Source organism: Mus musculus, chromosome Y, assembly GCF_000001635.26.
Source record: "Mus musculus strain C57BL/6J chromosome Y, GRCm38.p6 C57BL/6J".
Lineage (NCBI taxonomy): Eukaryota > Metazoa > Chordata > Mammalia > Rodentia > Muridae > Mus > Mus musculus.
The window spans coordinates 41,888,073-41,902,109 of NC_000087.7; positions in this window are offsets into that span (position 1 = coordinate 41,888,073).

The window sequence follows — 14,037 nt, forward strand, 5'->3', positions numbered from 1 at the left end:
ATTATCATATACATATACCGTGAGTTAACTGTCAATATTCTTTAAAGTTATTATAAAATACCATAATTTTATCAAGTAATAGATGACATTTCAATAGTTGTAATCAGTTCATTATTATTTATACATAAAAAACATGTATAAGACATATTTGTGACATACACCTTAATAAAAGAAAGGTAATACAAATTTTACAAATATTACAGAACTCTGCCTATGTATTCTGGATGATCTCAAATGAATATTAATAAAAAAAAATACCAAGAATCACTGCCATTGAAAAATTAATAAAGTTGAAGTACAACTTAACCTATTGATCCATGAAACTCATTGTACTATAGAAGACATATTTCATAAAGTACAACATAGGTGAATTAGAGTGTTTTAATTACTTTTCTGTTGTCAATATAAGACACTGTGGCAAAAACAGCTTACAAATAAAGAGTTTATTAGGGGTTTATTCTTGGTTTCAGCGGCTTGGAATCCATGGTCATCATAATGGAAAGCATAGCAACAAGTAGACCCACATGGCATTGGGATAACAATTTGAAGGCAGACAGAGTAATCTAACCAGGAATGGTAAAAGCTTTTACATCGCAAATCCCACCCACAGTGACACAACTTCTTCAACAAGGTCATATCAACTAATTATTGCTAAAAATTTACACTAACATGGGATCAAGTACTCAAATATTTGAGCCAAATGAGTTTGTTCCCATCCAAAGAAGCCCCCAAACCATACTTATTTTGTTTTTCAGATCATCTGTTAATGTGTTTCTTTATTGTCTGTTGTGGTGTTTACTTTTAATTGTCATCTTGACACACACTAGAATCACTTGATAAAGTAATCAAAATTGTGTGGATAAGACTGACATATGGGCCAGGCATGGTGGTGCACACATTTAATCCCATAACTTGGAAGGCAGAGGCAGGCAGATTTCTGAGTTCGAGGCCAGCCTGGTCTACAAAAGGAAGTCCAGGACAGCCAGGGCTATACAGAGAAACCCTGGCTTGAAAAACAAAAACAAAAACAAAAAAACAAAAACAAACAAACAAACAAAAAAGACTGACATACGTTTGTATTAATTATTAGTTGATATAGGAACACCCACTCTGATTATAGTTGACACAATTTTTTATTTTTTATTTGGGCTGTGGACACTTCTGTGAATGAAAAAAGTAGCTAAGTCACAAGAACATACAAGGATATACTCATTTCTCAATCCTTCTGAATGCAGACATGTGACCATCTACCTAGGGAACTTTCATTAGATGAAAATTGACAAATTGTAACTTCTAATTACAAGCAAAATTAAGCCTTTCTCCCTAAGATGGTTTGTTTAGAGCATTTTATTGTAGTAATAGAAATAAGACTGGAAGACTCATGAAGTAACAAGACAAATTTATAAGTTCTCATCGTGTACTTTTCAAGTTCTGTGGCATTTTTTACACACAATAATTTCTACACATCCATTGATTAACATGGATGTTTGCTGAAATTATAAACAAAAAGTCTAGACCAACTTCAGGCATCCCAGGTAACATTCCACTCTAGGCTCTAGGCTTACCAACTCCCCTTCAAGTATTTTGAACAACTATAAAGTGCAACCCATGACCTGACACCATATTCCTTCTCACAACTTGAGCTGAAGATCTCTGTTTTTTTTTTTTTGGAGGCCCTACCTATGGAACCCAGAGGTAATGTTGACACCCAAAACCTCAGAAGACAGAGTAGTCACAAAACTCTCAGCAAAGACACCCTCCTGGATCTGAAGACTTCCTGGTCACTAGAACCCCAAGGCATTAAGACCAGAAAACCTGGAGGAAACAGAGACCAAGGGAATAAAAACATCAACAAAACAAAACAAAAATCCATGCATCTGACAATTACATATGTAGAAATCAATATATAAACCTATAATAATCTCAAAATTCAAGTAGGTAGAGGACAATCTAAGAACACACTCTACAACAATTTGGGAAACCTGACAGCACTTAGCCACAGATGCCTTACTGTAGAACACTCTGGCTGTTCCATCATAGGTGAAGCACAAGAAAATGATCTTAAATCCAATTTAATGGAGATGGTAGATGTCTTTAAAGAAGAACTACATAAGTCCCTTAAAGAAATAGAGGCATGCACAATGAAAAAGGTGAAGTAATTGAATAAACTGTTTAAGACCTAAAAGTGGAAATAGAAACAATAACGAATGAAAAAACTCGCTAGGAGAGAGAAAATGTAATGAGTGACTTTCTGAAGATAGTCCAACATTTTGGACAGATGTGATGGATCTCTGAATTGCAAGGCCTTCATACATTTCATTTGAGGAATCGATCTTTCCTCTAAGTATTCTAGAGTATAATTTTTCCTGGCATATAGCCCATCCTATTGGATGCAGATCAACAAACATGTACTCTCTTGTAGTAATGCTATGTAAATAAATTAATGATTTCTTACTACTTTATATAATTTTATAGAATTACTAAATATACATATGAAATTTTGAGCTCTTTATTGAAAAGCTGCAGTTGAAGTTCTGTAAGACTTCTTGTGTCAAAGACTAATTGCATTAGGATAAAATGCAGGCTTAAAACACATTTATAATCAGAGAAACTATTCCTTCTATGATAGATGTGAATGCATTATCTGATAAGTATTTTCACAAACTGAGAATGATCAATTTCTAGGATGTTCAAAGACAAAAGATAAAATATTGACTAGATTTATCTGTATAAAACTTCAAAATGAATGAGACACTAGGCAGATGATTGACACCCTTGACATAAAATTTAGTTAAAACTTGTATGAACTTGTGGAGTTACTAGCAGCTAATGAATATATAATTAATAACCAATCACAAGGGACTTGCAGGTAAACATTCTTCCTGACATTCCTTATTTGATTTATTGACTTGTAGTAATTTTGTGAACTTGATAGTACCTTTTATAAAATAGAAGCATGGAATACCATATGATCATGTATTCTGAGAAAGTGTTAGAATTGAATACAATAGAAAATAGGTTCCCCCTTTTGTCTCTCTCCTAGAAATAAAGTCTAAAGCCTTCTTTTGAAGCGAGTACTTTTTCTTGTGAATGTGAATTTCTCTGGCTAAACAACTTAAAGAACTTTTACCACTGAGCAGGGAAGGCACTGTGTCCTAAATCAATACTCCACTATTAAACCACAGGTATTAATCATCAAAGGTGGTCAAATTTAACCACAAAATAAGCCAGAAAGTTTTAAGCTTCCAGAAGCCATCAGCTTTCAACCATCAGGGCAATTAGAAGTAAATTTAAAAAGGAAAGAGGAATTAAAGATTTTCTAGAATTCAATGAATTGCACAAAATTCCAAGTAAATGGGGTACAATGAAAACAGAGCTAAGATGAAGGTTCATAGTTATGAGTGTCTTCATAAGAAATTGTCGAGATCTCATACTCACCAATTAACAGCATGTCAGAAAGCTCTGGTTCAAATAGAAGCACAGCCACCAAATATAAATAGACAGCAGGAAATAATCAAACTCAAAACAAAAATCAATAAAAAAAAATCAAAGAGAACAAGACAAAGAATCAGGCAACAAATATTTGGTTCTTTGAGGAAATCATCAGGATGGACAAAACTTTTTTCAAAACTAACTAAAAGAAAGAGAGCGAAAGCATACAAATTAACAAAATTAGAAATGAAGAGGAAGACATAACAACAGACACCGAGATTATTGGGTTTCACTTCAAACCCTGTACTCCAGAAACATGGAAAACCAAAATAGAAAAAAATAAAAAGGACAATTTTCTCAATAGATACAATTTGGTAAAGCTGAATCAAGATCAACTTGAACAGTCCTATAGCCAAAGGAAATATAACCTATCATTTAATATCTCCCAAACAAAACCAGACAAGTTCAGATGGTTTTAGAGCAGGATTATACCATACTTTCAAAAAAGTGCTAATACTGAGAAACAAATTATTTCACTAGATAAAAACAGAAGGAAAATTGACAAAATTTACTTTATGGGAATACAGTCAATGTGAGACTTAAGTCACACAAAGACTCAACAAAGAAAGAGAATTTCGGACCAATTGCCCTTATAAACATCGATTTAAAAATACTCAATAAAATACTTGTAAACAGAATTCAAAGATATATGAAAAATATCAACCCTATGATGAAGTAGAGTTCATTTTACATATGCAGGGATGGATCAACATACCAAACTCTTTCACTGTAATCTACCATGTAAGCAAACTAAAAGGAAAAAATACCACAAGTTTATCATAGTCAATGTTGAAGAAGACTCCAACAAAATCCAACACTCTTTGATGATAAATTCTTAAAGAGATGAGGGATACATGTCACATGCTTGAACATAATAAAGCCAATACATTGAAAGCTGACACCCAATATCAAATTAAATGGAGAGAAAAAAAATATTCCCTAAAAAGCAATAATATGGTAAAAGTATATATTCTCTGTATCTATTCTGTATAGCACCTGAAGTTTTAGAAACAACAATAAGGAAAGGAAGAAGATCAAGGTATACAAATTGAAAAGGAAAAAGTCAAACTATTGCTATTCAGATACAGTAGTATACATAAGTGACATGATGCAAAATTAATTGAAAATAAACAGTATACTTCATATAAAGAGTCTCTCTTCCTATTGATGCCAGATAAGGCCATCCTCTACTACATGTGCACCTGAAGCCATGGGTCCCTCCATGTGTTTTATTTGGTTGGAGCTTTAGTTCCTGGGAGCTCTGAGGAGTCTGGTTGGTTGATATTGTTGTTTTTCCTATGATATTGCAAACCTCTTCAGCTCCTTCAGTCCTTCCCCTAACTTCTACATTGGGGTCCCAAAGCTCATTCTGATGGTTGACTGCAAGCATCCACATCTGTATCAGTAAGGATTTGGCAAAGCCTCTCAGGAAACATCTATATCAGGCTCCTCTCAGCAAGCATTTGTTGGCATCAGCAATAGTGCCTGGGCTTGGTGGCTGCAGATGGGATATATCCCCATATGGGGCAGTCTCTGAATGGCTTTTCCTTCAGACTCTGCTCTATTCTTTGTCCCTGTATTTCCTTTCAACATGAACAATTCTGGGTCAAAATTTTTGAAAATGGTAGGGGACCCATCTTTCAACCAGACCCAATTCCTAACCTCTGGATATGGTTTCTACAGGTACTCTCTCCCCTTTGTTTGGGATTTCACCTAATGTCATCCCCATAGGGTCCTGTGATCCTCTTGTTTCCTGGAATCTGGAACTTTCTGTTGGCTTCCCCCAGTTCCCTATCCCCAGTTTCAATCTGTAATACAGAGAAGAAGCGATAAAGACTGCATGGTATTGGCATAAATACAGATAGGTTGATCAATAAATTGATGTGAAGACACAGAAGTGAATCCGTACATATGAACACTTGATTTTAACAAGACGCCAAAACTCTACAGTGGAATAGATGAAACATTTTCAACTAATGATGCTGGTAGTAATGGATATCTGCTTGTAGAATACTACAAGTAGATCCATATCTATTACCCTGCACAAAAGTCATGTCCAAATGGATCAAGGATCTGATCAAGAAACCCTGATATACTAAATCTGATAAAAGAGGAAGTGGAGAATAACCTTGAAATCTTTGGCATAGAAGATGACGTCCTAAACAGAACTCTAGAAGTTCAGCCACTAAGATCAACAATTGATAAATGAAACCTCATTAAACTGAAAATATTTTGTAAGGCATGGGGCACTGCCAATAGAACAATATTTCAGCTTACAGAATGGCTTAACCAACCATATATCTGACAGAATATTGATATCCAAAATATATATAGAACTCAACAAATTAAACATCAACAAAGCAAATAATACATTAAAAATGGGGAACAGTGCTAAGCAAAGAATTCTTGATAGAGGAATCTAATGGCTGAGAAGCACTTAAAGAAATGTTCATTAGCCTTAGTCATAAGGTAAATGCAAAATGATATGACACTGAGATTTTATCTTACAAACATCAGAATGGCTAATATCTAAGACTTAAATGACAGCACATTCTGCCTCAGTGACAAAGACAGACAACACATCAGAGTAAAAGGCTAGAAAACAATTTTCCAAGCAAATTGTCTGAAGAAAAAAGCTTTAGTAGCCATTCTAATATCAAACAAAATCGACTTCCAAAACAAAGTTATCAAAAAAGTCAAGGAAGGACAGCACATTATGTTGAGGTTGTTGAAGCAATGGAAGACTCCTTCATTGCTGGTATGAATGTAAACTTGTACAACAACTTTGGAAATAAATTTGGTGGCGTCTCAGAAAATTGGGAGTAATTGTATCAAAAAAAAAAAACAAAAAAACAAAAAAACAAAAAACAAAAAACAAAACAAAAAGCAAAACAAAACAAAACAAAAAAAACAAACAAAAAAACAAAACAAAACAAAACAAAAAAAACAGCTATAACACTCCTAGGTATATACCAAAAAGGAAACTCCATCCTACCACCATAAGAGTACTTGCTCAATTATGTTCATAGAGACATTATTCATAATAGCCAGAAACTGGAAACAACCTAGATATCTCTCAATCAAAAAAAGAATAAAGAAAATATGGTACACTTATACAGTGGAATTTTTCACAACTATTAAAAACAAAGACAATTTGAAATTTGTACAAAAAATAGATGGCACAAGATAATATCACCATGAGTGAGGTACCCTAGACCCACAAAGGCAAACATTGTACATATTCACATATAAGTTGGTACTGATTATAAAGGATAACCATGTTGTAATCCAAAGATGCCAAAAATGATATCTCACTGAGATTGGAATATAGACTAGGCATTTTCATTGGACATGGGAATAGCACTGGAAAAGAGTTGGCGTTTGGATGTAAACCAGAAGGATCATGAGGGGAAAGAATTGAGGGAGGGAGTACTGGAAGAGACAACTGGATTGGGGGAATACATCTCTGAAATGAGCTAGAAACCTACAGAAATAGAAATTTCTCAGAATCTAAGACAGGGAATTGAGGGTAACAGTAACTAACCCTCTTTGCAATGGGTAATATGAAGCCTGAAATGTCCATCTACTGTATCCAGGCAAGATTTTCAATGGAGGGAATGGGACACCAGTCCTACTATAAAACCTTCATCGTCCAATTTCTCCTGCCTACAAGATGTGCAGGGGTAAAGTTAGAACAAATATTGAGGGAATGGCCAACCAATGACTGGACCAGCTTGAAACATATGCCAAGAAATAGAGCACATCCTTGATATTGTTAACAATGTTCTGCTATACTGGCAAATAGGAGTCTAGCATAACTGTCATGAGAAAGACTTCAACTAGCAATTGATGGAGGCATATGCAAGAACCACAGCCAAAATTTCATTTGACTCAAGCGGATCTGTGAAATAGGAAGAAGGTTTACTGGAGTCAAGGAGGTCAAGGTAACCACAAGAAAATTCACAATATCAACTTACCTGAGTTCTTGGGGCCACACAGACACTGAGCCAACAAGGTAGCATTCATGAGAATGACCTTGGCCCTTGGCACATATGTAAAATTTATGTAGCTTGGGATTCATGTGGAACACTTAACAATGTGAGAACAGTCTCTCGCTGTCTCTGTTGCCTGCCTTTGAGACATTTTCAGCTGATTGAGCTGCCTCTTCTAGCTTTAATAGGAGAGGATGTTCCTAGTGTGTAATTTGATATGACAAGGCAGTATTATATCCATGGGAGGTCTCTTCTTTTCTGAAGAGAAAGAGAGGAGGAATGCATTGGGGAAGGTGAGCTCCTGGGAAGGACTTCAAGAAGAGGAGGGAGGGGAAGCTATATTTGAGATGTATTTTCTGATTACAGTTTCCCCTAACAGTTACTCCTTCAGGTTCCTTCCCACTTCTCCTCTAATCCAGATTCCAACTGTCTGTCACTTTTTAGGAAACAAATATTTATCTAAAGATTACTAATGAAATAAACCAAACTAACTGAATAGGACAAAACAACCAAAGAAAATAAACAAATGCACACACACACACACACACACAAACACACACAAACACACACACACACACACACACACACTCAAAACAAAAAAACAAACCAAAAAAACATATATTGATACAGAAACACACATTCACATACACTATCTTATCAAAACCCCAAACCAGAAAACATAATATACACAAAGAATCTGTATGATAGGAAAGCAAACAAACAAAATACCCAAAGTTAACTTTCTTAGACAAAGAGGCTCTAAAGATGCTGTCTTACTTAGGGTTTTACTGCAGTGAACAGGCACTATGACCAAGGCAAGCCTTATAAAGGACAACATTTAATTGGAGCTAGCTTACAGGTTCAGATGTTCAGTCCATTATCATCAAGGTGGGAAATGGCAGCATCCAAGCAGGCATAGAGTTGGCACAGCTGAGAGTTCTACATCTTCATCTGTAAGGTTGCTAGTGGAAGACTGACTTCCTCACAGCTAAGATGAAGGTATTAAGCCCACACCTATAGTGACACACCTACTCCAAGACCACATCTCCTAATAGTGCCATTCCCTGTGCCAAGCATATACAATCACAGATATCATTAAGTGGAATCCATACTCAAGAATTCTTGAATGACCAAGAACCTGAAACTAGAAATGCCAAGGATCTAGGAAAGACCAAATACTACTATTCTACTAAAGGAGTATAGAAGTTAAATTTCTCCTGTTGACATTTTGCTATACTCACAGATCTGTATCTTGCTCATTCATCATCACAGAAGTATCCTCATGCAGCAGATGGAAACAAATACAGAGACTTGCAGCCAGATAATATGCAAAGCCTGAGGGACCTTCTAACATTCAGTCCTACAAGGGAGGTCAACATCAAATCTCTACCTCAGTGTTCAGAAAACACTGTAATAAAAAACAGAAACAGTGTAAGATCATAAAAACTATCTTGATTGAAACTACTAGAATTTAGTCCTAGCTACACACTTTTATTAAAAAACTAACATCAATGAAATTTATATTGTAGAGTTGTTTCTACAACAGAACAAACGATCTACATTTGGGGTTGGTCTTCCTATCTCACATAATCAAATCAGGAAAAAAAATATTCCTCACAGGTGCCCCAAATTCCCAGAGTTTTAGTGAATTCCTAATATTTTCATGGTTACAACCAAGACTACCCATCATAAGTGTACCTCTTGTCAATAAGACATACAAACATATCTCATTATATTATGCTAATTTCCAAAGGAAAGCAATATTTATGCCTAGCATAGTATCCAATATCCAATATACAACTGCAAATAAAGTATATGAATTTCCAGGGTATAATCATGCTTAACATGAGATAAAATTCCATATACAACTACAATCATATTTTATCTTTTAGAATAGGTTACAATTTCTTAATTGTAACACCATATAAAATCAAAGACAAAACATTGTTTACTTTCAAAGTACACTGACATGAATATACATTCTCATGCAAAATAAGAGGAAAAGAAACATAAACAGGAAATACTGGAACAAATCAAGATCAAATCTAGTTAGAAAAACCCCAAATCCTAAATTTATGTACGTTGTGGCTTAAATTGCTTTTCCTATCTAGTTTCATGACTACAATATATTTCTCTGTCTTGGGCTGGTTCCATTCTTTGTTTGTAGCTTTCTTTGGGAGATATCCCACAGCTGTGGACCTTCTTACATCCTGAGTGCTATATCACAATATAGGCTTCCCTTTCATACCTTCACAAAAAGCCTCTCTAGGCATCTATTCAGGGACTTCGCTGCAACCTGGATGCCCTCATTGGCTTTACATAACCACGTAGGAAGACTCCATGGCTCTTTTACTTCTGTATCCTTCATTAATCTGACGAAAGAACTACATGGTGGATGTTGCCAAGTTCTTTTGCATGCTTACGATAGAACCTGCCTGCTTCCTTGAATACGTTTCCATAAATTTGATATGTTGTTTTTCTGCTATGAACAGACAAATCCTTAGGACATTTCTTTGCACACGTTGCAGGATTAGCTTGGTGGATACTCACCTCGAGGAAACAATTCCCTTTATTACATTACTCCTTATATCTTTCAACACTAGCTATGGCTCCCACAAAAAATTTTCTGGTGCTCTTTTTTTCTCCAAACTTAAATTCTAGCTCACCCCTTGAAGAATGAGTACAACCAGGAAAACAAAAGTCAAGAAGCATTAGCGATGTGGGAATAAAATACAGCTCTACTGCTGGTGGGTGTTTAAGTTGGTACATCCAGGATAAAATCAGTGTTGAATTTGCTTAAAATATCTAAAAATAGAACTAACTGGTGACTCAGCTATATCACACTTGAGTGTAGAAAAGATAGCATGGTTATCTAGTGATACTTGCTCAGTCATTTTTGTTGATTTTGTTTTCAAAAAAGGAGATGCAATCAGCTGTAACTAAATTTGCTAGAGAGTATATGGAACTTGAAAATACTATATAGTAAATGCGTTAAGTCAGGCCTATAAAGAGAAATGCTACGTGTCTGTAATCACATTTGGTCTAGCTTCAACTTTTAGATTTTATGTTTAACTTGGAGTATCTGTGGAGATAAGGAACCCCAAAGTGGCACATGGCATGGAAGAAAGGATGAAGCCTTTATGGAAGGAGGGAATGACAGAACACATGCAACATAATAGGAGGAGGAAACATTAGAGATTACAAGTTTAGGTAAGCATGAGGATAGGATTATGTCTGTTATTCCCTTACAGAATGCCACAATTTAGGAAGTTTATTTAAAATATTACAGTTAAGTGGCATTACTCTTGGTTACAGTCCAAAACTTGATACTACAACACTTTCTGAAGAAACCACATACTCGAGTAATAGAACATGAATAAATAAAGTTATAACCAATCTTGAAATTTAATTCTTAGGGCTTGCTGTTATATAGTGGCAGAAAGTTCTGTTTATGCTACTAGCAGAGAAAGTAATCAAGCAGATTACACATCTGTGATCCCTGACAACAAGATTAGTGACTCATTTGAAATATACTGTGTACATATATATCATCTAGGTTTAAAGTAATATATTCCTGTTGGCTATTTTTCTGTGTTTACTTCTAGATCATAGGAACTATTTTACTGTTACCTAGAATTGATTTAAGGCAGAATACTTTGTCTTAATAATTTCATGCCTACCTAAACATAAATACACAATATTGTTTAAAAATAATAATTATGAATATTTTCTATCTTCATTGGGTAGTGCCATAATAAGTACGTATTTCAAACTACTGATTAATAATATGAAACAAAAAATGTTACATTTTAGGATAGATAGTCACAAGACTCTCCATGGGATCTTAGTATCTCTAGTGAGTGGATCACAACATCTGCCAGGAGGAAAGTTCGAACACCAGATATCTGGGCACCTTCTCTGCAAGAGGAGATCATGCCTGCAGAGAGTACTCTGAACACTGAAACTCAGGAGAAAACTAGTCTCCCAGGTCTGCTGATAGAGGCTAAAATAATCACCTGAGGAACAAGATATAACCAGAGAAAATTATAACAACTAACTCCAGAGATTACCAGATGATGGAAGGCAAACATAAGAATCTTACTAACAGAAACCAAGACCACTCACCTTCATCAGAATTACAGCACTCCCACCTATCCCAGTCCTGGAAAGGTCAAAACACCCGAAAAGGTAGTCCTATATTTAATAGCATATCTCAGGTTGATGGGAAAGGATATCAAGAATGACTTTATTAACTCACTTAAAGAAATACAGGAGAACACTGCTAAATAGGTAGAAGACCTTAAGAGGAAGCACAAAAAAAAAACCCTAAAAGAATTGAAGGAAAACACGAACAAACAGGTGATGGAATTGGATTAAACCATCCAAGACCTAAAAAGTGAAGTAGACACAATAAAGAATCCCCAAAGTAAGGCAACACTGGAGATAGAATACCTAGGCAAGAAATCTGGAACCATAAATATGAGCATCAGCACCAGAATACAAGAGATGGAAGAGAGAATGTCAGGTGCAGAAGATTCCATAGAGAACATTGGAACAGCAATCAAATAAAATAAAAAATGCAAAAGACCCTATCTCAAACATCCAGGAAATCCAGGACACAATGTGAAGTCCAAACCTACGGGTAATAGGAGTAGATGAGAATGAAGATTTTCAACTTAAAGGTCCAGCAAATATCTTCAAAAAATTATAGAAGAAAACTTGTTAAACCTAAAGAAAGACATGCCCATGAACATAGAAGAAGCCTACAGAATTCCATATAGACTGCACCAGAAAAAAAAATTTCTCCTGACACAAAATAATCAGAAGAAGAAATGCACTAAATAGAGATATACTGTTAAAAGTAGTTAGGTAAAAAGGTCAGGTAACATATAAAGGCAGGCCTATCAGAATTACACCAGACTTTTCACCAGAGACTATGAAAGACAGAAGATCCTTGGCAGATGTTTTACAGACACTAAGAGAACACAAATGCCAGCCCAGGCTATTATACCCAGCCAAACTCTCAATTACCATAGATGGAGAAATCAAATTATTTCACGATAAAAAAATAAATTCACACATTAACTTTCCATGAATCCAGCCTTTCAAAGGATAATAACAGAAAAAAATAACAATACAAGGACAGAAACCATGCCCTAGAAAAAGCAAGAAAGTAATCCCTCAACAAACCAAAAAGAGGACAGCCACAAGAACAGAATACAAACTCTAACAACAACAACAAACAAAAAATAGGAAGCAACAATTACTTTTCCTTTATATCTCTTAATATAAATGAATTCAGTTCCCCAATAAAAAGACATATACTGACAGACTGGCTACAAAAACAGGATCCAATAGTCTGCTGCTTACAGGAAACCCATATCAGGAAAAAAGACAGACACTATCTCAGAGTGAAAGGCTGGAAAATAATTTTCCAAGCAAATGGTCTGAAGAAATCAGCTGGAGTAACCATTCAAATATCGTTTAAAATTGATTTCAAACCTAAAGTTATCAAAAAAGACAAAGAAGGACACTTCACACTCATCAAAGGTAAAATCCTCCAAGAGGAACTCTCAATTCTGAATATCTATGCTCCAAATGCAAGGGCAGTCCCATTCATTAAAGAAAGCTCAAAGCACACATTGCAGCTCACACAATAATAGTGGGAGGCTTCAACAAACCACTTTTATCAGTGGACAAATCTTGGAAACAGAAACTAAACAGGGACACAGTGAAACTAACAGAAGTTATTAAACAAATGGACTTCATAGATATCTACAGAACGTTTTATCCTGTAACAAAAGGATATAACTTCTTCTCAGCACATCATGGTACCTTTTCCAAAATTGACCATATAATTGGTCACAAAACAGGCCTCAACTGATCAAAAATATTGCAATTGTCCAAAGCATGCTATCAGACCACCAAGGACTAAGGCTGATTGATCTTCAATAACAACATAAATAATGGAAAGCCAACATTCATGTTGAAAATGAACAAAAGTCTTTTCAGTGATACCTTGGTCAAGGAAGGAATAAAGAAAGAAATTAAAGACATTTTAGAGTTTAATGAAAATAAAGCTACAATATACCCTAACTTATGAGAATCAATGAAATGTTTACTAAGAGGGAAACTCATAGATTTGAGTGCCTCCAAAAAGAAACCAGAGAGAGCACATACAAGCAGCTTGAAAACAAACGAAAAATCTCCAGAATAAAGGAAGCAAATTCAATCAAGAGGAGTAGATGGAAGGAAATAATCAAACTCAGGGGTGAAATTAACCAAGTGGAAAAAAGAAGAACTCCTTAAATAATCAACCAAAGAGGATTTGGTTCTTTGAGGAAATCAAAAAGATAGATAAATCCTTAGCTAGCATCCCTTAAGTCACAGAGACAGCATCCTAATTAACAAAATCAGAATTGAAAAGGGAGACATAAATACAGATCCTGAAGAAAAACAAAACACCATCAGATCCTTCTACAACAGGTTATACTCAAAAGAACAGGATAACCTGGACCAAATGGACAAATTTCTAGACAGATAACAGGTACCA